Raw genomic sequence first — 24,634 nt, forward strand, 5'->3', positions numbered from 1 at the left:
ATATTTTGAGAACTGATCCACTACCTTGCAAAAAATGCTAGTTACGTTTTTTTACTTTTGAGATAAAACATCCAAGAAACCTGAAGGATATCATTCTTAATAGTGTACACTGAGGCAAAACTAAAACTGGGATAAAATAGATAATTGCATATTTTCAGGTTTGTCTTTCAGTAGTCTGTAATTTTTCAGAAATAGCTGGAGGAAGATTCAGCCATTTGGTTTATGAAATGTGTGCTTGGGGTGAGAACACAAAATAAAGTGAGATTTGTAGACCTTATGTGTCAGCCGTGTACAAGAAGCAACCATCTGTAAATAAGCTCTTAATTTTCAACAGCGCAAGGAAATTATCAAAGTCATGACAGGCTTCGTACCAGATCTTTGACCTTTAGAGATATAATTTGCATAGAGCAATAGAAAAGTATTTATCGTAAGCCCTTAAAGTATCAGAGATGAAAAGGGCAAGAAGTGCAGATTAAAACAGAAAAAGAAAAATGAAAGAAACACCATAATACAATTTTTGACAGATAATTATCTGCGTAATGTCCTTTGAAATTGTTGATGTTGGCTGGTGTTATTAAAAAAAAAAAAAACACTACATATTTTGTACCCAATTTTTATATCTAACCCTTTTCTAATAGTCAAAGTCATTAGTTTTAATCTACATTCTGATTTCTTAAAAAAAAAAATGCATTCAAACATCCCTATTACATACCTAATAAACTTTCTTGTCTTGTAGAAAAGCAAATCTGGCCAAGGTAACCACAAATCAGTTGATAATCAAGGATTAAAAGGTTTAAATAACGTTACTGGGAGAATAAAGGTCCATGTTACTGGGAGAATAGCGGTCTATAAAAATAAATAATGAAACACCTTTAGACTTCATTGACATTTACCTTAGCGCGAATTCACGTTATTTGCCTTCTCATTTACAGGTTCAGTTCACCTTGTGTTAGGCAACATCAGTAAGATAAGACAAGTTGCAGTGGACCAGTTTAATGTTTTCCTCTGTGGTTTTTTTACCCTTTTGTTTATTCCTCTCTCCTCTTCCTTGAGAGTCAATTCTACATTTAAAATAAAAATCATTAGAGAAAACTAAGTCAATCTCACATCTGTCAGAAGCTGCCATGATTTGATCCACTCAAGTATGGTTTCACACACCAGGAGAAGCACTTCCTCAAGTCCATGGGTGCTGATCTAGGTCGCCTGCGCGGTGCGGTGCGAGAGGAGAGTGACTGCCTGCGCTCTGTGGAAGCGCGGGCTCCCGGGGCAAGCTCCGTGTGGTGGGGAGTCAGCCTCACTCTCTTCATGGAAACCAAAGCTGCTGCTGACTCCCACATCGGTCTCAACAGCGGGCATGAGTCAGGAGCCTTGAGGTGGCAGTGGACTCTCACTCAGCCCTAACGGGCCTACAGGCTGGAAACCAAAGACTTGATGTCACCATTCAAGGTGAGATGAACACAGTGTTGCTGTGATCCTGGTGGAGCTGGCATAATCTAGAGCAGGGAGCTCAACGAGCATTTGGAGGGTTTACTGAACAGGTTTCTGTGCTTTATCCGAGAAAGCTCTAGAGTAAGCCCCTGCCTTGTTGGTGTGTCTATACCTCCGGAGTCCCTGAGACACTCATTTTTACTCACTTCTCTCACCCTGTCCACCCTGGGAGACCCAAATCCTCAGGAAGAAAGAAGTGCTCCTCTTCCAACAGAGATGGACAACACCTCTGGGGTTTGGGGATGCCACAGGGGCCCAAGAAGGGAGGACTAGGGTCTCTGCATCGCCATTCCGAGGCTGAAACCAGAGCAGGGACAGGAGTGTGGGCTCAGCACAGATGAACGAGAACTGACCTCAATGATCAGCAAAGAGTGGGAGAGGACGCCTCCACATTCTTCTCTCAGCCATTACAAATTTTATGGACAACACTATACATCCAGCATTACTGGTGGAAGATCTTCTTTCCATGGTAACACCCAGTCTTTGATTCCAGCCTAAAGGCCCGCTTCAGTGGAATGTCCACCACACTCCCAAATGCACCCTGTCATGTGCTCTGGGGCTGATGGAAGGGGCTGTTTTGGGACCAGTTGTGAATGTGGATGCCATCCCCTGTAACAGCTTATGCTATGACATCATTCACTACCGAGAATGGAATGCAGGAAAAAAAAATGCACTTGGATATCCGAAGTAGGGGACAGTAAGTATAACTTGCTTTTCTCTTTTTTAAATAACAGGAGAGAAAACTCAGACACAAGACCAGAGTCCCAAGCACCGATGTTCTGCCTTCCAAGCAGCTGCCCTCCAGCTGTGCTCCCCTCTTGGGACTGTTGAATCCCCATAACCACCCAACAGAAACCCTTTCTTTACCACACACATCTCAGCTGTAATAAAGCAAAGCCAATGAATGTCAAAACAGGAATTATTAAAAGGAGAACTTTTCATCAAGACCACCAAATAGTTAAAACGAAGAAAATTACAACTTTCAGGTTGAAAATGGGCTGTGATACTTGATCAATGGTTTCCATAATGAATAAACTCTATTTTTCATCATTTTTTTCCACAGTAAAAATACTCCAAGAACTTTTCTTTGTCGTTTCCTTTACGTGAAGTTGAAAGCTAATTCTTTGACAATTAGCAATCTTTTCTTTCACATCGATTCAACTTTAGCATAAGAATAAAGCCACCATGCAATGCAGCTCTGTCAGTGGGAGAAAGTAAGAAGGAACTTGTCAGGAGGTTTTCTGACAAAGTATATAATGAAAGCCAAAAGAATCCTGGCTTTCCCCCACCCTCCAAAATGAATGTGAAAATAGATTTAAAACTCAAAATTTATTAAGGTGCTCATGATATTGAAAAGCACAGAAGACTAACTGCAGCAGAGTAAAATACATACAATTAGAATTCTCATTTTGAAAGACTCCAGTGAAAGTCATATTTGTTAGAGCTGAAAATACATAGAGGTATGTTAAGCATAAAAACATACACTCATGTAAACTAATTGGATAATGACATATATTACCTCAACTGTCAGCTTCCACTGTGCCTTTAAAAGTTCCTTTTGTTAAGCACACAATTTCATTGTTAAAATACCAAAACAACACAAAAATACCTGTTAGCCAGCATTAAACCTAGCACACATCCCTGCCACATGTGAGTGCAAATAAACACTCTGCTATTCTCTCATTTTCTGTTTTCCGATCATTTCCATAGGGTAGATTCACTGTTTATTGATTCGGCTTCTCTGAAACTGTCAAAGTTTAGTAGTTTAAAATTGCACACTGTGGTATTCATTTCAATTTCTCCATTCTTCAGTTCTGAACCAAGAATGGACTCTGCAGAATCCTTAGGCTAAGCCAGAAAAATACCCATTATTTTGTAGGACCCTCACATAAAAAGGTAACCCTGAGTGAAACTACCATGGACATAAAAGGACCGTTGTTCACCAAACAATCAAATCCAGCGAGAATGACCTTATTCTGACCAGCGTTAACATTGCTTACACCGTCCTATAAAATTCTCAGCATTCAAAAGTGTTTTTCCCTTTTTTCTTTTTTTTTTTCTATTTGTCCATTGAACTATTTTCAGATCCAAGAAATTAGAACTTAAAAGACAACCAAAAATGATTCCCAGATGAACGGCTAGAACATTCTATTAGGAACCTCAATGGACGAGTTAACGCTTCATTATTCTTAAAGCTCTGTGTTTAAATGGTAACAGGAAATGACCTCCACAGAACATGCCCTTTATCTGACTAGCCCTAGCCCCTAGATCTGGGTCCAGGAACACCGTGCTATTTTCACAATCCAACATTCAGGTGGGGTTGGCACATAATTTTGTAATCATCAGAACATAACTTTTTACCAACTTGAGAAAGAGAACAAAAGTCGCTGATGCCCAAGTAGCAACAGTCACTGATGAGTCCATAGGTGGCAATTCCAGCCCCACCTAAATCCCAACAGCATGGTTGGGATTCCTGCACAGGGGGTTTCCAAGCTGATCTCAACAAACACAGATTTCAACAGAAGAAACAGTCATTCTGCCTCCAGGTCACAGAGTTCCCAGCACCCAGGTACTACCAGGTCCTCAAGGACTTTAAGCACAACCCCAGTGGCCAGCAGACACGCCCCTCAGGCTCCCTCAAAAAGGCCTCACACCATCTCACCCACAGAGCCACCCTGCCTCACCTGTGATCCAGTTGGATGTCACAGCAGTTCAGACAACCAGATACTCTTCCCCTCTACACCCCCTCAACACCCAGTGAAAAGGCACAGTAAATTGTCCCCCCAACTTCACCAGCTCCCTGTGAAGCCCAAGGATACCCCGCTCCTCCTGCAGGGGAGACCGAGCAGCCTACCTCCTGTGCCCTCGTCCAGCTGCCTGTCTGGTCCAAGGCTCTGGGACTTTAGTCCTCGTGGGCTCTGAGAGCCAGCTCCTGTGAATTACGGACGTCCTGTGGCAGCAGGCTTAGTCTCCAGCAGCCGCAGCAGCCGTGGCAGTGATGAGCACAGCTTGAGACCATCCACAATTAACCAAATATTCTATGGCAGCAACAAATCAACAACGAAAACCAGCGCACAAATCAAGCAAAGTGCCATTTCTGAGGGATGCTGAAAGCTGAAGTCACCGAACGCTACATTTCTTCTTCAAGATCATTCCAGCCAGCTCCTTCTGCTATTTTTACTGTACCATAATGCACTAGGTCTGGCTTTTACCCTATTGAAAGAACATGAATATATTATTATCCACACAAAAGAGCAGGTTATTGTTTATGAATTACCAGCCTTCCCAGCAACAAAGGCTATTTTCATAAGAAAACTCAATTTCATTTTAGCTCCAATTTGATTACCAGCTGAAGAAAAGAAGCTCTGCTCCTAACCCTCAAAGGATTTTTATTCATACCATTGAATGGGCTTTATTGCTTCCTTTTCAAAACTGACGTAGAAAGCTTTTAGAGTAAAACATTGACAAAAAATTATTGCGCTGCTATTTTGTGCAATAACAGAGCTGAAGAGGGCAATGATTTCTCAGCCATCCTTCACTGTACTTCAGAATAGCAAAGGCTGGAATTAATGACAGACCAGAGAGAGGAGGCAAGCTCAGGTCTCACAATGCACGTCAAATCTAAATGATCACTATACATTGAAAAGCCCCCCAAAAAGCCCACAGCTGATTGATTCAGGGCTTTCACAAGAAAGACAGGCTTGAAGAGTTTATTGCACCACAATTTACTCGGAATTATCATAAAAATAAATGTAGAGGCTGAATGTCACCCTGGCACGCTCCAAAAACACACACCCAGGGACAAAGTTCACGTAGGCATTATCGCCGCACACAGTCTCGCAGCCAGAGCTGAGGCTGTCAGGGTGTCCGTGATCAGGGCTTAACTCGCTGTTGACATGTTGGGCCAGGCTTGACTTGGACTCTGTGGAGGCGAATTCCCACCCCCCAACACACACACCATACTCTAGAATATTTTTCCATCTTCACAATTTAAAATGGGAAAAATCCACAGCTGCAAACAATGACCTGGTGTCCCAGAGGCAGGACTTGCTTCCTTCACACCTAGACAGTCCTAGGACTTCCCTGGAGGGTGTTTGTCTGTTGTCTTGTTTGTTTGCATTCCCCAAGGAAATTACAAGTTTGCAAGGACTCAATTGTCCAAAAGAACAGTTTGGGGATAAATGTTTAAATGATACAGGTAGTTGTCGCTAAAATGGCTTTCTCCACATGTTCAACACTTCTCTTTTCATTAAAATTTGAGCAATAATGGCTAAGCTAGCGGGGTTGCCAAAGAAACCTGCACTTGATATTATGCAAATAGAGTCTACTGTGTAATAACTTGGTGTTGCAGGTGCCCCAGCCAATGGCCTGATCACATAAACACCTCAGGCAGGATTGAACCAACCAAAACTGAAAGGATGCTCTTAAAACCTATTTATTAGCCAAGAGGCCACTTCAACTTGTTTATATATCTGGCACAATTGAGATTTATAAGTGAAGAATGTGCAATCTTCTATGTCATGCTGGCAAAGCAACATTTATATTTAAAAACTAATAAAAAAAAAAGTAAAGCCATCCCAGTTGGTCATTACGTTTTTTAAATGGTGTTGAATTCAAAAGTCAAATACTGGTGTTTTTGCACTTCTGCCAGTCAGTTGATCTCAGTTTCACTAGTTAGTAGGAAACAGGAAGATTTCCAGTTGTAATAAATTGTTTGCAATGACTCCCCGCAACCCTGACCCCTGTCCTTGCTCCAGAATATCCACTATATTATAACCACTAACGATGTCAAAACTGATATTCAAAAAGCCAGACTTCCATCAAGTATTCACATGCTTACAAATATTTAAATGTTCAGCATTGGGTCAACAACAGAAAGCCAAATAACTAATGCATATTGTACTTTCCTTTGGGTTTCTTGGCATTCGGTACACACAGTCTGTTCATTTAATATACAATCGATTCTACAGTCGAATTCCATGGTAGTTATGTTCTACAAAGTCACAGCAAACATTGAATTAGCAAATACTGACTATGGCCCCTGGGGAAATACAGGGTTAGGTTCCTGCAAGCCTCTGGTCACATGTTCATCATCCAATCACTTCATAACCTTGTTTTACATGTTTCGGTTTAAAGACACTTTAATATACAGTGTTGATTCATTAACATTGATATCATAGCCAACAGCACTATAAGTCATGCCTGAAGGAAGCTTATCTAACACACACATTTTCTCCATGAGACACATTACAGCCTTCTTAGGAACACCAGACAGTACTTCAGCACTATGCTCGGGGACCATTTTAAACAGCAAATCACCAACCCACCCCATCCCACTCCCCGCAAAAAAAAAAAAAAAAAAAAAAACCAAACACACACACACACACACACACACAGAAATTTGAAAAATGTAGCGCTAAGACTGTTGAAAAGGACACAAGTTTACAGTACTAGAATTGAAACAAGGAGCAGTATTATCTTGTTTCACTTCAGCTGAGAACTTTCAAGATGATCAACTCAAAATTTTTGCCACACTTCATGTCCATAAGTACCCTTGAAAGCTCTACAAGTATTGACATAGGGTTGCAAATAAATTTTAGGGAGTAGGCAAATTAACAGATATAGAATCCATGAATTATAAGAATCAACTTTATTCTTTTTTTTACTTAAAGCCATTTGCTATTGTGCCCAGAAAGCGACTGTGGACTGAACTGTGTCCTCCCAAAATGCATGTGAAAGCCCTAACCCCCAATGTGACTATATTTGGAGACAGGTCTTTTAAGAGGTAACTAAGATTAAATGAGGTCATAGGGGCACGGCTCTGATAGGATAGAATTAGTGGTCTTAGAAGAAGAGGAAGAGAGAGCTCTGGTACTCTCCGCAGGCATACATTGAGAAAAGGCCATGTGAGAAGACAGGGAGAAGATAGCCACCTACAAGCTAGGAGAGAGCCCTCCCTGCACACCACTCTGGCCAGCACCTTGATCTTGGACATCCAGCCTTCAGGACTGCGAAAATAAATGTTTGTTGTTCAAATTGCCCAATCTAGGGTATTTTATTATGGCAGCCCAAGCTAAGGCAAAAGCAAAAAGTGGAATAGAAAAATGGCATTAGTAATAACCAATAATCACTAGTCCAACTACTATTTATCAACTGGCATCCACAATGAGCAGGACAAGAGTTGATTGAAGGGTCATAGAGAGATGTGAACCTAACTTGGGGAATGCCGAGCCTATATTTGGTGGAGAGGTGACATTCGAGGCTGGTATAAAGGAGAGACAACTCCGAGAAAGGAAAAAGCAGCAGTTCCCAGGTCAGGGGGTAGGTTTGGCTAGAACAGGGAACCAGGAGACAAGTTTGCAGATAAGGAGTCACTGGGAGCCAACGAGTGGGGCCTGGGTACCCACTCAACAGACAGACGATTTCTCAAAATATGGGCCTTGGACCTCTGACATCACAATCACCTGGGAATTTATGAGAAACAAGTTTCTGTGTCCCCCTTGTTGTAGGGCTCTGGGAGTCTCTTCATCTAAGCCACCACCCTAGGTGACCCCTAATCCTCCTTAACTTAGAAAAGTGCTCCTACCAGTTGAGCAGATAAGAAGAGTCCACTTACCTAGAGAGGTTGACTGCTCTTAAATGAACCTTCCCAACATGTAAACTACAGGGTTTCGAAATGAGCCCCCTCTCAGCAGCTTCAGCTCATCTCTCACCTGACCCAGACTCACTGGTGTTTGCAGACTCTCAGCGTTTATAGCCACCCTCATCTCAGAAGAGTGCCCTCAGCTGTGCTTGTTGAAGTCCTAATTGAGTAGTCAAGATGTTCTTAGCCTTTCACAAGTGTTAACTTTAGGAGGCAAAGGAATGCACAAAATAGGCAATACAATCCCTAATCAATGACTTTATGCTCAAAATAAATACAAAGGAAACATTAAGAATGGAAGGAAACTTTTTTCCCAAGTTGTGGTGGTATCTAGGGAGCCGCAAAAGATCACATCTCATCATGAGACAGCCCTCCAATTTGCTCGGGGGGCGATTTGCTCAGCCTCTTTGTTAAATTGTGAACTCCTCCAGCACCAGGAGCCTCTCTCATTTGTCTTTGATTTACAGAACCTAGCACACAATAGGTGCTCAGTAAAAGTATCAAACTGAAATACCTTTAGGCATTAGAGATCTAATAAAGATAAAATCCAAAGTATTGCATCATATGTAGACTACGATCAAATGCTAAAAATTAATATAATAAGACAAGATTGACCATGAGTTCAAATATTATGACTTTCTCTACCTAAAAAAAAAAAAAAAGAAAGAAAAGAAAGACAGATTTAAAATTATGAGGTTCCCACTTAAATTTTCAAACAATTTAGAACTCCTTTTAATCACATTGGCTTGTTTTTCTCCCTCTCTCTTCATCATCCATACATATTTAGACTTCCATCCAACTGAAAACCTTCATCTGACTTCTAGAATTGGGAAGCAAAGACACAGAAGCCCTGAGCAACAAGAAAATGCCTTTTCCTGTTGGTAGTTCTTCAACTATTTGAAATCAATAACCATCTAATTTGGGTTTCAGAAAGTCAAATTGGATCTTTGAGAGGTTCAGAATGTCTTGCTAATTTCTATCGTCATGTTTCGTTCCTTTAAGCAAAGTCGGCACCCCTAAAAACCCATCTTCTGCAACAGATTATAAGTAAGGAATCTAAGGAAACGAAATGACTATATTATTACAAGCAACAAAGTCCCTATGAACCCATCCTTGAGCGACCCCATTTGTCCGAGCTGACGGTGGCATACATTAATGCCATTATTGGAGCATGATGTAACAAATCTCACTGTTTCCTCCAGGTCTCTTGGGAAGACATTTTCTATAAGTCTGATGGTGTCATCAGAGACATTCAATAGTCACTAGACCCTTAAGAAGCAGGCGAAACTGTTGTAAAACTTGTTACTCATTCACTGCTCAAGAAAAATTCCTAAAATTACACCAAGATAAAATTACTTTCAATTTTTTATTGATTGTCTAGCTTTTATCTTATTCCACTTTATGTTTCAAAATTATGATCAAGGCACTTTAAATCTGTGATTTGATTGCGTACTTACCCCTCTCTATTCTCGTCTTTTTCTCTCTCCTCCAATTATCAAAAGATAACGAATCTGGCCTGGTGTAGTTGGCTCACAGCTCTTACAATAAATACACATCCAAAAATTAGAATCCAGATGGGTATGATCCACTTTAGCCTCTATTTCCATGTATGAAACAGTAAGAAAATGAGGCCGACTCAACCCAGGGTATAAATTTAGAAAATTTCGACTTAAAATCCTTCTGGATTTTGACAAAAATCTTCAGAACTTGGTCCAGTGATGTTTCTCCAATGGTCTCAGAATGGAGTGGAGCTGTGCAGACATTATAGGAGAGCTGGAGTTAGGGCCAAGTACTTACAGAATAGTAATCCTCACCAATATTATAGGGTGAGTTCTGCAGTGTATTAGTCAAAGTTCTTCAGAACCAATAAGATATAGATATACAGAGATTTATTATAAAGTATCAATTCACACAGTTATGGAGGCTAAGAAGTTCTACCATCTGCCACCTGCGGGCTGGAGACCCAGGAAGGCCGGCGGCATAGGTCAACGGCCTGAGAGCCAGAGAACTGATGGTGTAGATGCTAGTCTGGCTCTGAAGGCCTGAACCAGGAATGCTGAGGGCAGGAGAGGACAGGGTCCCAGCTTCAGTCAGGCAGAGAAAGTTCAACCTTCCTCCTCCGGTTCCCTTCAGGCCCTCTACAGACTGGAGGAGGCCTGCCCTCACTGGGGAGGGCCAATTGCTTCAGATCGTCTAACAAGTCAAATGCTAGCCTCATCTAGAAACACCCTCAGCGACGCACCCAGAATTTGTCTAACTGGATATCCGGTTACCCTGTGGCTCAGTCACATTGATAGTAAAATTAACCTTGACCCACGTGCTATGTTGTGCTATAAATGCTTTGCGTGCTTGAACTCATTGTTCCTCACTGTGCAACAGGCACTGCTACCCTCCTGTTTTACAGATAAAAGTCTGGGCACAGGGGGGTTGTTGTGCAGCCAAGAAGTGCCGCTGTGGGATTCCCAAAAGAGCCACATTACAAACTGCTCTGGTTCAGACTCTGGCTTGGAAATTCCACCCCAGCATTGATGCCCAGGCCCCCCCGCCCCACCCCTCAGTGCTCCCGACTTTCACAGTCAGATTCAGTTTCACGTATTGCTTCACTTCTCTCTTCTCAGTGCCTTCCATTGCCTTTCGTGATTGCTGGGAACTACCTGAGCAAAGGCGGCTCTTTTCTCTACTGGGGTTTCTTGCAGTCGTGCTCAGCAGCCTCCAGCGACAAGAGGGAGGCACCTGCTCCAGGAAGCCTGTCGCGTATCCATGTGTTAGTTTGCAGCCTGCACAGCAGGCAACTGCCCGGGCCTGGCCGGAGGCCCAATAAAAGCCCAGCTCCTCATCACTCAGGGTCTCCAGGTACTTTGCATGGCACTCTCACTCCAAGCAAACAGGACAGCAGTCAAGTTCAGTCTCATCGAGGCCTCTGTCTGGTAAATGTGGGAACCTAGAGCCACTGACTCACACACTAGAAACTGTACTCCCTCCAGACCTGGCACTACCTAACTTGCCTTCATAAGTTTACACCTATTTAAACTTTGCACAGTAAAGTTTATCACAAGCTAAAGAGCACTAGGAGATGAGATCTTGTGACCTGAAACACTTTCTTCAGTATCCTCCCAGCGGGGTGCCCCTTAAAGTCTTACTGGAGTTACAGCCGTGCATAGTCTATGCCTGTGCCCCTCCCTGCACCCTTTGAGGGCCAAGTCAGGATGGGAGAGGGCTGCTCCTTGGGCTCTGCTGAGGTGGACAGCTAGGTGGAGGGAAGAGCCAATCAAACCAGAACTAAAAGGGCATTTGATCAAAATGGAGACGAGGAGTCCGTGATGCCTGAGAGGCGAGGAAGCAATCTTGGGGACCCCGAGGTCAGATCAAGCATCCAGAAATACCCTCAGGCTTCAGGGGGATGAGACACAGGCCCGTGACCTTGTCAAGTCTGATTTGTGCTTTAAGCCAGGGTTGTCTGCTTCACCTGTGTAAACAGACCCTGGGCTGGCCAGTCAGGTGCACCCCTTTCCAGAACATAGTGAATAGGGGCAGAGGTGTTGGGCATAGATGACTTGGCCTTGAATTTGGCTCTATGGCCATTGCATATCCACAAGCCAGGCGTCCTCAATGGTGAAATGATCTACTGTGGTTCCCTTATGGCTCAATGTGTTTCCCTGTCTCGGAGATGGAGCCCCAGGAATGTTACTTAGCATGTTATCTATTTTTCTAACTTACTTCAACCAGAGAAATTTGAGTGCAGAATTTGCTCACCCTCGAGCCTTCCTTGTGGAAGAAGCTATGCGTGGTTCACGTTATCGGTGGAACTACACCATCCCCAGAAATGTGGAATACGACAGGCTTGCTACTGTGACCTCATCTTGGATACACCTGGCCTTGCAGGTCACGTCCGAGTTCAGAATCGCCTTACATCTGAATACGAATTCAACCGAAAAATAATCAGCTAGTACAGCAAGAATAGCTACAGGCATTTTCCTTTTAATAAGAAAAAATAAATAAAGATAAAAAGGGAAACAAACAAACAGACTAGGAAAACAGAAGTGAGGATTTAGAAAGAAGAGGCAAAGGGAAATAAATGTCAGATATAAAACACTGGTGTAGGATGGGAGGACGAGGGAAATATGTGAGAGGTGAAGGACCAGAGAAAGGTTAGGAAGCTCACGGAGACCAAGGGCCAAGGAGAGGGATCAGAGGGGCGAGGGGGAGAATGCAGTGTGACAGGCCCTTAACGGAGGTAGCGTGTACATATCCCATCAAGCATAGGAGGCAGCACTGCGACATAAAAACATCTTTTCTCTTAAGAAATCAAAATATTACCACGAAAGTCAAAATCACCCTTGTAACCCCAGATTACAAAAAGAAAAATCATGAGTTAGTGGTTAGCTAGTGTAGAAATAGCTAAAATAATATGCTGATGCCAAGTTCATTTTCATCGCGCACGCTAGCGCGCACACACACACACACACACGCACACACACAAATGCACGAGGGTTAGGAAGAAAGTACCAGAATTTCTCCTGTGTATCTAAATCAAAGAAAGGAAATAAATATTGCTGAAGGTTTTTAAATGGGGAAGCAAAGCTGTTAGTGAGAGTTAAATGGCAGAAGCACAAAGCCTCTTCACAATGTAGAAAAAGAGTAGCTGTCAGTGGGAGGAATATTCTAAAGAAAAAAAAAAAGGGAAGAAAAAGGCAAAGGGAAGGTTAGTTCAAAAGAGGACTGTGGTAAGTGATGGCCTGAAACAGATGCGCATTGTAGAAAGTGTCTTCGAGAATAACAGAAGATCTGGCTTTTACAAAGGCCTCAAAGCAGAGTTAAAGAGAAACGCATAGCTGAGCCCCACCTGCAGAGCGACTCCAAGACAATTTGGGCAAATCTGGTGTCATAGCGCAGGGAATCCAGTGAAAGCTGAATGAAGGACAATCAAGTGACTTAAACAAATTTCACCCACTAATTCATCATCAAATAAGTCAGCCGCCTTGCCTCATTGTCTGTGCATCAATCGAGATATTAAAACCTGACCCCAGGTTTAAGGTCAGATGCTCCTCCGTACCATGTGTTCAGTTGGCAGCAATCGAGCAGCTACTAAATGAGACCAGCACCCGATGTGCGTGGCACTGACGCGTTGTCCCCATTTTACAGGTGAGGAACCTCAGGGCTCCTGCCACGATCCAACAGCATGAGTCCAACTCGAATCTCCAAACTCCAGACCCAACGCGGGAGGCCTCCCGGAGGAGTCCTGCTTGCCACTCTCCTCTGGCCCCACTCGATGTGAGGCGCTTTCTTTAGAACTATAGTGACTGTGTTCTTTGTCTTCCGAGTGGGACAGTTTAGAGAACATAGTGAACACAGAGGGCTAATGATCACACCAGGTGACAAGCATGAACCGAGACCAGCCTGGGTGACAGGAGGTGTGGTGACCCCACCCACAGTCAAGATGCCTCAGCCCCAACAAAAATGGGAATTTGGACTAGTTGGAAATCCACTTCCAGGTGCGAGGGCAAGCAGAGAGTCCAGGCTCTAACCCCAGCGGGGTTCTGGGTGCTGTGGCCGAGCTGAGATTGGAATGGCTGAGGGAAACTGGGCCCTGCGAAGAACTCAATACATGTTCCCCTTCACTTGTGGGTGAGAGATGGAGACTTGATAGAGAGCCAGGCTGAGGGCCAGCGCAAGCATGGACACCACTGGCCACATGCAGACGCCATCCCAGCCCCACAGTCACTAATGGCAGGAATGACAATCAAAGCACATAACAACCATTGGCATGGACACCGACCAATCAAATAAAGTAGACATCATGCAAAGACGGGCCTGAGAGCCCTAATCCACTGGTCATTACTCATCTAGCTGCCTCTGGTCCCAGGTGGTGTGGTGGCAGAGGACTGAGGACTCAGGAGGCCTGAGGGAGTATTTGTTACCAACGATTGCGGGAGCATTTCAATCATTTCAATATTCTAACAACTATCACTGAACTGAGAAATTGAGATAAACCTGGAAAACAGAGGACAGTCTATAATGATCAGTTTTTGCTGCATAAAAAAAAAAAAAACATACCCTAAACTTAGTGGCTTATACAACAGCTATTGCTTTAGATTATGGTTCAGGGGGAGTCAGCAATCTGGACAAGCTCGGCTGGGTGATACGTCTTGTCCGACTGGACTCCATCACATATCTGTGGTCAGCCAGCAACAGCTAGTGCTTCTTCTGCAGATTGGCCACCTCACGTCTGGGTAGGAAGTGGCTGGGCCCCACGTCTTCAGCACCCAGCAGGCAAGCCTGGGTGTGTTCACAGGGTGACAGTTGCCTTCCAGGAGGAAGAAGAAGACACAAGACTTCTCAAGGAGTGGACTCAGGACTTCGGGGATAAGGACAATCCTACCATATGGTTGGCCGCAGCAAACCACAGGTTGCGCCCATGTTCACAAGATGGGGAAACAGATGGCGATTTTGCGGGAGGAGCATTGCAGAGGGAGAAGAGCCATTTTTGCAATCCACTACGACGAAGTGCTAGAAACAAATGATGCCCATAGCCTCTACACTTAGTGGGGCCAGAGAGGGGGTGGGGGACAGGCCCTGATCTGGAGAGCTATGCAATTTTCAATTTAAAACATTAAAAGGAGTTGGGAAGAGGTGGTTCTTCTGGATATTTTTGCCTGGAGACCAAGAATAAAAGCTTAGGCCAGTGGAGTCAATTTTTGTTTAATGTATTTAAGTTGTTTTTTCTTTTACTTATTTATAAAATCAACTGAGTCTGGGGGTAATTTTCCTCTGTGTTTTCAAATAAGGGTTTAAAGGGTTGTGCTCTGGGCTTTGCATTTTCTTGGCAGAGCTGCTGCACACAGCTTTGTAAACAATTGAGGGAGGATGTATTTATATTTAATGCAGTCACATTTGATGGGTATTTGGGTGAGGGTTTTTTAAATAGTAAAAAAGGACTGGGCGTACAAAAGATCGAAAAGAACACGCATTGGAAAGGCTGAGAGAGGCACAAAGGAGGTCTGGGATTCTGTGTTTGTTCTTCAAATGCATTAAGCCCATCACAGCAAAAGGAAGGGCATTTTTTGCTCTCTGTCTAACCTAATGAAACCGGAAATTCTCGGCAATGGACAAAGCTATTTTTTTCTTAGATAAAGTAAAATTCTATTGACTTGTTTTGCATTTAATCTGAATAAATCAAATTTTTAAAAATGCATTACTATGATGAAAGAGTCACCATTTCACATAGAAAAAAGTTGTGGGCAGCTGGAATCCTGTTGGCATGCCAGGGAAGCAGGTTTCTATTAGTGTATTGATTACCTTCAATTAAAGACCTCCAGATTGCAGAGCAAAATACCGAAAACCAGAGAAGTCCCAAAGTCCCAGAGAACGCACCTGCTGTATCGTGAGCAAGCCTGACCCGTGCATCTTTTCCTTCCCAACACTGCCCTGCCTGCTTCCCTGGGACGACCTCAGACTTAGATTCCATGACCAGCACGAAGCACACCGCGACAGTTCACATCAGCAAAAAGTCCCTAAGCAACGTTTGTTTTTTCTTTCAGTTTGATTCCAAGAGGTGACTATCAACATTCTGTCTGGGCTGGCTCAATATATAGTGTTCTATCAAAAACGGAGGCTCTTAGCCCAGTATGCTCCCAGGGCAGCTATCAGTGAGCCACACTCCAGGAAGAGACACCGCCCCTGACCGGCTCCCAGCAGATCGGAGTTCCCGCTTTCTCCAGCTTCGCCAGTGACGAGCTGCGGATTTAGTTTATAATAAGTCGTTTTCTATCTCAGGCCCCACATTCTTGATAAGATGAGGTACAGGCAAAGAACTTCTCCTCAATCCCATTGCTCTAGGAATTTTCTCCCAGGGATGTTGATGCCCATTCTGACCATTGTCTTGTTAAATCATTAGATAGGGAGGGGTAGGGGGAAGAAAGGAGGAGGGAGAGAATATTTCCTGAAGACTGGGAGAGGGAGTGGTACAACTGCCCCAGGGTACTGCACAAACCCACCAGTCCCTTTGTCCTGGACCAGCTGCACAGAGAAAAGACCCCAGGGCATGCCCCTCCCCACTCAGACAAACAGCCCTGACCTTCCACCTCAGCCTTCCTATCTTAAGGCTTAACCAAAATTCCCCTGAACCCACAGCATGGGCAGGAAGGGTGCCTGATCCCAGGGTTTTAGAAGACTCTCAAGCTGGCCCCAGCACTCTCTCTCAGCTGACAGGCTGCCCAGGACCCAGCCCTCCCTGGCCAGCCTCTGGGTAGGGCTCTACTCAGATATTCTTCTGAGTTTCTCAAGCATGCCTTTCCCACTGGACACCAAGCCCAGTTTCCCTCAGCCATTCCAATCTCAGCTCAGCCACAGCACCCAGAACCCCAGCTGGGGTTAGAGCCTGGACCCTCTGCTTGCCCTCACACCTGGAGGTACATTTCCAACTAGTTCAATTCATCAGTTGAATGGCAGAGGGATGTAGAGTGTGGATTTTATAGACAGCCAAGATTCGGATCCCAAGCCGTGGGGCAGTTACATAGTCTCTCTGTTCCTTAATGCTCCTACTGGGAAGTGGATGATGGCTGTACTTTATCTCATGAACTTGTCATGAGAATTAAATGAAGTAAGAAAAAGGTAATGCTTAGGTGGGGTCTGGTGTTGAGGAAGCACCCTAAATGTTCTGATGTTGGATGCACTTGTCAGGAAGAATATTGCCAACCATTGTACTTCCCATCACAACTACTTATTTATGAGGAAATAGCTCTCAAGATCACATAGTCCTGATCACATAGTCTTCTGTCTCATCTTCCCTCTATTTTCTCCATGATCTCATCCTTGCATTTTTAGGATCATCCTGCCTTATTCGGTTTTTGCTGCACCCAAGGGACTGTCATTGGCAGATTCAGACCACCCAGATTCTGGACACCCTGTTTTCAACCTCACTTCTGCCATCGGGATGAGCGAAATTCATCCTCACTTCTTTATGTCCCTAATTTTTCATCTGTGAAAGAAACATCATTCCTGCCAAATACCTGTCCTCCCAGAGATGGGGCCAGAATGAAACATGTCTGATCAACAGCTTGACATTTGGGGACGAAAAGAGCCACAGAAGCAGAAAGTATTGTTTGTATGTGAGAGATGAGTTTGGGCTTTTTGTTTTTTAACAGCATGGATATAACCTGCAGAGACCATGAGAATGGCTGTCTTTTTACTACCATCTCATCCCCATGGGAGAACCTGGGCTCAGTTCTAGTCTCTCTCTTCATGAACTCTCCATCCATGGAAGCTGGGGCATGCCTTCTGTCCCACAGACTAGACACTGGCACCAGACTCCGGTCAGCTACTCTCATAAATCTTGGCCATGAGATGATATGGATGATATTGAGAATGTGGTTGAAAGCGCCTGTCCTACTCTCAGCAATCCTTAATGTCATCTTCACATGTACTCAGACAGTATGGGGTGACATTTCAAGACCTTACGTCATGACATCGCACACAACGTGGGCTTCACCTGCACATTCTGTAAGTGTATTGCATATTTCTATTCCAAGAAGTAGAAAAATGCAGGGTGAGTAACCTTCGTTCTCTAGCAATGGAAAGGTATGCGGGCCAGATCCACAAGTTCTCTACAGTTTAAAATCTACTTGCCAATCTGTCATCTGATTATCCTAAGGTCAATGAAGAATCATTCAAAAACTATCTGTTTTTTGCAAGATTGGCCAAATAGACTAACTGTTGCCCCACCCTCTCCCCCTGAAGCTCTCTCCCATACTCCTCTGCTTGTTATCTTCATTGAGAATCTAATCAGAAAGTCACAGAGCCCCAAAGTCTGTATTTTCCATGGACACATGTTTGCCACTTGGAGGAGCAGATTCACGGAACATAAAGGGCGCCAACATCGGCCAAGGGGAGCATCCCTTGTTGTGTTTGGTGGGATGCACTATGGCACCACCGAGTAAACGCTGGTTGCCATCCCAGGAGTTGCTCTAACACACAGTCAGAAGCAGAGGCTGCCGCCTTCACTCAGCGGGTGTCTGGACTACATGCGCTTTCGTTTCTGAAAGGCAAGTCTATCCTGACTTCAGGAGTAGGAGTGAGAGGGGGCTTTGTGGTTGGTGATTTATTCTAGGAATCACTTTAAAAGAAGATAAAGCCACACATATGGAAAGAGCATAAGAGTTTGCTCGAGCCACACCATTCGCGGCTCAGAATTTGAGCCGGCACCTTTGAGGCACGAGCCCCAGTGTGTCTCCGGAATTGACAAATCCTGAGCTGGTTTCACTCAGTGAACACCCACTGTTAACCACACAGCTGGACTGAATCTATGAGCGAAATTAAGTAAACGAAATGACGAACAAAAGGGGGGACAGGAAAGGAGAAATCGAGTGGATGAAGAGTAGGAAATGAGAAGGAATAAGGAGTGTACATTCCTTTTGTTACAACCAATAAATACATTTTTTCTAAGAACTTAGATCGGGGGGCCTACGTGGAGATTTGAAAAGGGTCCCGCAGCCCGGCTATTAGCAGCAGACGTAGTAGCAGCTCTTCTGGGAGCACCTCAGGCCCCTCGCCCTGCAGGTCTGTCATGCTTACCTTTCTAGGTTCCTATCACTCCTTATTACTTATACCTCTTAGTCACAAAAGCACACTATTTGGTAGTGATGGGAAATAAAACCGTTAATTGAGAGCGTGTTTTGTTCCAACTCTCTGAAAATCAATACATGGAATATAGTAACATTCATTAATGTAATTCATGGTAGCCTTTTTTGGTAGCATTAAGAGTAGCCTTTTTTGTTTTGTTTTGTTTTGTTTTGTTTTGTTTTGTTTTGTTTTGTTTTGTTTTGTTTTTGTCAGAAGCCATGAGTTTTACAGGAAGTCTGGCTAGGGTTCCCTTACAGGCACGTTAGAGATTTATTTATTTATTTTTCACTTAACACATCATTCTGCACCTTGGTGTGGACGGGGGATAAAAAAGAGAACAAACCGCAGTTCCTGATCCCAACCAGCTTGGAGAGCAGACTTTTGAAAGCTGTGTCCAGGGCACTATTTTTCACACAGCTATTGCCCTGAAATGTAAATAAACAAGAAACTACATGATGGCTGAGCTGCTCTGAAGCAGGGGGCACCCAGACCTCCAACTCGGGCTGTGAGTTTCCTCCCATCTCTCCATCTCCTTTAGGGTTTTCTAGGAGCACAGTTTGCAAACCACCAGTCTGTTCACAATGGTGCTTTGGAACAGGGGTTACTTCTCGTCTTCATTAGGAATCTCAGCCCTGCCCTCACCAAGTATGTGCTGTCAAAAATACCAGTTGTCCTCATTGGCCTTGTTTCTAGGATGAGATTGTTGGATAAATCAATTTCCAAAATTTTATCTTTCATTTTCAAATGACTGAAACTCCATCAAATATCTCAAGCAAAAGAAAACAAACAAATAAACAAACAAGGTAAAGGGAGACTTATTGGCTCATGCACCCAAAGAAACTTAATTTAACAGATATGTATTATGATTTAGTGAAATTAATATTTGTTATTGGTATATATATTAATATTTGTGTATATGTATCCGTACATATCTGTGTATGTATAGTCTTAGGTAACATGTAGTTAACATTGAACTGGAATATTTTCCAGCAGAAGAACGACCCCGGACCACGAACTCCTCAAACTATAGAAGTTTCTTCTGACTTTGCACAAGAAGGCACTATACAGATAGAGCGTACCAGAAGATAACCCTCACACAGCGTCTTCACCTTGACTCATCTCAGAATGCTCCAGGAAGCCTGTCCTGTCAAACAGGAATTGCAATTTGGAATTTCTCTGGCTGTCAGACTCCTCTGAACTCCCAGCATTTGCACTGAAAGACTCTCACTCAGCTTCTCTTGGCCCCAGTCCTGACACTAACCCTCCAGGGAGGTCCCCAGAGGCCACATGGGGTGAGCATGGTCACGCCCAGGCACTCAGCACAAGCGTTCTTACACAGACCCTTGTGTGCCAGGCAAAAGCCCCACTCCAGCCTCCCACAACCTGGCCATTGTCACCCACCCATGAGGTCAGACCCTGCCCCAGCCTAGGGAACACAGAAACAGGGAGGGTGGGACCGAGTGGCAACCCCACCCTTCCTGCCATGTTCTGCACTCTAGAAATTCAATCCTTTGTAAACGTGTCATGAATTCTTCCCTAAACGAATGTTCTGAGGATGAGAAAGAGCGAGTGTAGTATGTTTGGCACAGACCACACTCAGGAATTGGCGGTGATACATAGGATGATGGAGCCCTTTCCTCTCACTCCCGGGAAAATATCTGCTATCTCAAAACCTCCTAAAGTGGGTTTCAGCTCAGCCTAAAACATTTCCTTAATATAGTGGGTGCCTGGACCAGCAGCATCTGGACCATGAGGGATCCCGTCAAAAATGCAGGTTCTGCCAAGCAGCTGGAGCCCGGCCACTGGATTTTAGTAAGCTCAAGGTGATGTCAAGTTTAAGAGCTCTACCCTAACTCAAGCATCCTCTTATATTTCATACAGATTTTAGGAGCTGCAGAATGTCTTTCTGAGCACATCTCATCCATCTGTCTATGGACACCTGTTATTTCTTTTCCTGTCTTCCTGCAGAAACTACAGAAGGCAGCGTTGTTACTAGGACTAGGCCACCATCAGAATAAGCAAGGCTCCAAAAAGTCTCTTCCTCACTCTGCATCAGCATGGACCACCCAAGGCAGGGCCTCGTATCCAGGAAAGTTTAAACTGTTCATTTGCATTTATAAAGCATTCATCTCCATAGTACCCCGCACTGCAATAGCAATGCAATCATACTTGAACAAAAATCTATTTGTCAATGTTTTAAGCCTCCCTAAGAGTTGGGTCAGATTCTGGAAACGATTTCCAGAATCCCTCCCAAGAATAGTTGCAGAGCTGAGATAAGCATAATTTGGTTTCTGGATCCAAAGGGTCAGGGCCTGCCTGCTGGTGCCCCAGCAGATGGTATGGGGACACAAGGTGGCTGGGAACATTGTCCTTCCTGGGCAATGCTATCTATCAGCAAGGAGCCTGCCAATTACATTACTATAGGAACATTAAACTGCTTCCCTGGTTTTGCCACACCACTGTCCTAAATATAATATGACAAGGGAGGAAACAGACAAGAAAAGGCTTCTCCTTGCACCTGCAGCCAGAGGCTCTTGAACTGGGGGCTGACATGTTCCCACCTCTCTGCAAGGCAGTTGCCCTGAGCCTATGGAGCTGCCTGGCAGGCACTGTCCCTCGGAGATGAAGGGAGTCTTTACTGGGGCCTGGGCAGCCTGTCTCCCATTATCCTCTTAAGAGCTGAGCTCACTGCCTTTCCTGCCTGTGAGGCCCCGAGCTGACCCTGTGGTGTGACCTGAGGCTGGCCCTGTGCTCTGGTCACCACGGGGAACTCACTTCAGGACTGCCATGATAGCTGTTTTAGTAGCTATTTTCTCTGCTCATCTCCAGGGGAACTAAAGTGCCACCCCCTTTTCTGTGCTAGAATGGGGTCCTTACAAGGTATCCATGAAGCACAGTGGCCCTGGGGCACATCCACTTCCTCACCAGCTCTAAGAAGCTGGGGATCCTGAAGCAGCCCTCCAGAATTCCCAAGTGGCCACCTGTCCTTTTCCCAGGGGCTGAGCTGCGCTCATCCCAACAGAGAGAACACACGCCTCTCAGGCCCCCAGACCAGCCGCGCAGGCCCTCCACGCCCGCCTATGCCAGTCTCAGCCCACACGTCTCTAGCTCTTTGAGGAATACTTCATAGAGCACCACTCACGACGTGCTGTCCCGTAACAGTACCAGGACAAAGGCAGAAGACAAGAGACCAGTGCCGCGTGGGATCACATCTATGAAAACGTGGCGTAAGTGGAACCTTGGACATTGGGTGTCCTGCTTTTCCTCCTGGTCGCTGCTCCACCTTCTTTGGAAATGAGAACTAAGCACTGTCTTTAACACACGCCTCCTCTGCTCTCTTCCTCGTTCAAAATCGGGTGCCCCAGTTAAGGGTGTTCATGGTCTGGGCCAAGACTCCACTCCAGGCCTGGGGAGAGGGTCAGAAACACCAGCAGCGGCAGACGTCAGGCCTTGTTCGGTTTGCTTTGCTTCTTGAAAGAAAGCCCAGGCCTTTTATGAAGAAAAACTTCCCTTGAAAGCAGACTAGCTCTTCCCCAGGCAAGAAGAGAAGGAATTCAGTGAGCAGTGCAGGGCTGCTGGGTCCTACAGCTCACAGCAGGTCTCCCAACCACGCTCCCCACTTCCCTCTCACCCCCTCCCCCAGCTCTCCGCTGGTCACCAAGCGCCACTGATTTCCCTCTCCACGTCCCAGTCATCTGTCTCTGCGTCCTGCATTCTGGTCTCCTACGTGGGCCAGGCCTGTCCCTGAGTGTCGGTGGTTCCTTCACACTCCTGTGTTCTGCTCCCCTAAGACACACTCACACTCATGCACACTCACATACACATTCACACACATACACATATGCACAGAGACTAGTACTCACACATGCATACAGACATTCACATACACATGTACTCACACACTCACACACACACACACACACATCCTCTTTCTCAAATGCATCTAAGAGTAAAAATGAAAGGATCTCTTCACAAAGCAGAGAATAGATATGGCATTTCTGTCCACAATGTCAGAACAGTAGATAGAGAAGATTTAGGAAGCAGGGAGGGACAGTCCCTCCAGGTCATGGTGGCTTAAACAGAGGGACAAGGGTGAGGTTGGAGTCCCCTGGAGCCCCTAAGTGAGGGGCATTATGGCTGAAAGAGAAACAAAAAGTAGCATTTTGGATTCCTGGGTCCATTCCATTCATCTGTAAATAGACTTTGTGCAGACAGGCCCCGGGCTAGATGTGGAGACAGAGTGCAAGCCTGGCAGAGAGATGGCTGTGGTGGGGTGGATGCGGCAGCAGTCACAAGCAGCGATGTGTACCCACAGCCCTTGGTCCATGCTATGAAGGAAAACTAAAAGCAGTGACAAGTGTCAAACAGGACGCCCACCTCAAGCTCGGGGTCAGAACTTGGTGGTCCCTAATTAAATAAGCTGATCTTTATCCTGAGATCAGTGGAACAGTACTGAAGGTTGGGGCCAGAACGGGGTGTAATCAGCTTTGCATTTGAGAGAGATGTGTCCATCCCCCCTGGTGGGGGTGGGGAGGAGGCAGCAGAAGAAACAGAGACTTTAGAAGTCAGAAGTTTATTTCAACATGCCAGCAAGTGATGGAGCTGGACGCACAGATGAGGAGAAGGAGACCCCAGAGCTGTCTGGGACCTTCTCCCTGCATTCTCCAAATCTGGACAGAGCAGTCGAATATACATTTTCTCCTAATAAAACTAAAGGCAAGCATGTAGGTGTTTCCAGTTGTTCCAAAACTGAATTGTAGGATCCAAACGTTTCACACATGGAACACCACCGTCTAGCAGTGGTACTCCACCCAACTGACCAAATGCCCCTTTTTTATGATAATATTTGGTAACGGCCTCTTATTGTCTTGAAATAGAAGTTATAATTATAGTATCTTCCTACAGCTATAATTTTGAAAATATATAATACTGTACATATGACATAAATAAGAGATGAAAGTAATTCGCAGTGAGATAACAGGTGTGCCAGACCCGGCGCCTCAGTCAGTGCGGACGCGCGGGCCGCTGTAGTGATGAACGACTCCTGGGAAATACTGAACAAATACAACAGCTCCTCAATTTCTACTGTAGCTGCATTCTTAGGGAAAAAAAAAAAGTGAATGTCTATTAAAAGCAGCAAAATCCCTCGTATGCATATATAAGTTGGGGTTAAGTTTAAGTTCAGCTAACTACCAGCTGTTTCTCACCTACATGAATGTCTGGCAGGATATTCTAAAGTCGTCTACGATGCAGAACAAATCTGTCTTTTGACACTGCTTGACACACTATCAGAGGTCTGGCACCACTCATTTCGACCCACTATATCCCATTTCACCTCACCCCACAATCATTAAGACTTCCAAAAGTGCCCCCTCCAGTAAGAACTACAGGTGTAGCCCAAGCCTGTCATTGCCATGTGAGGGCATGGATGCCCAGAAAGCTAAGGATTTGCCCAGGGCCACGCAGCTGCTCGGTGGCAGTGCTAAGACCGGATGGAACACAGATCTGCCTTCCTTCCCAGCACCTCCTGTGAACCTTCCAGCTCCTCAGGGAGAATGTCTTCAGTGGAAACATTAGGAGGGAGGAGGAGCTCCCTGTTGGCAAGAGGGAAAATGTCAAGCATTCAAATCACTGTTGAACACGATCCTGGAAATACCAAGAGTCAAGTGGATTTCACGCAGTAGATTTAGGACTCGAGATTTTTAAACATATATATTATGTTGTATTATTTCTCAGTGCAAAATAAAATACATTCATTGCAAAAACAATTAGAAAATGCAAATGTGTAGGGAAAAAACACACAGAGATAAGCACCGGTAGCATTTTGATACATTTTCTCTCAACCTTTTTCTATGCATATATTATTATATATTATACATAGGTTAT

The 24,634-nt window shown here is 44.7% G+C and overlaps 1 long non-coding RNA gene across 1 annotated transcript in view; it reads right to left on the bottom strand.

The window, feature by feature from the left end:
- The window catches only part of LOC107514329, a 392,292-nt gene extending 383,617 nt beyond the window's left edge, over nucleotides 1-8,675 (bottom strand). The window contains exons 1-2 of the long non-coding RNA XR_004953371.1: nucleotides 8,105-8,675; nucleotides 4,343-4,701 (exon numbers count right to left, since the gene is read on the bottom strand). This is a non-coding gene — a long non-coding RNA (uncharacterized LOC107514329). The remainder of the gene's footprint in view (nucleotides 1-4,342; nucleotides 4,702-8,104) is intronic.
- Between the last annotated feature and the right edge of the window lie 15,959 nt (nucleotides 8,676-24,634).

The sequence above is a fragment of the Rousettus aegyptiacus genome, unplaced genomic scaffold, assembly GCF_014176215.1.
Source record: "Rousettus aegyptiacus isolate mRouAeg1 unplaced genomic scaffold, mRouAeg1.p scaffold_m13_p_11, whole genome shotgun sequence".
In the NCBI taxonomy this organism is placed as follows: Eukaryota; Metazoa; Chordata; class Mammalia; order Chiroptera; family Pteropodidae; genus Rousettus; species Rousettus aegyptiacus.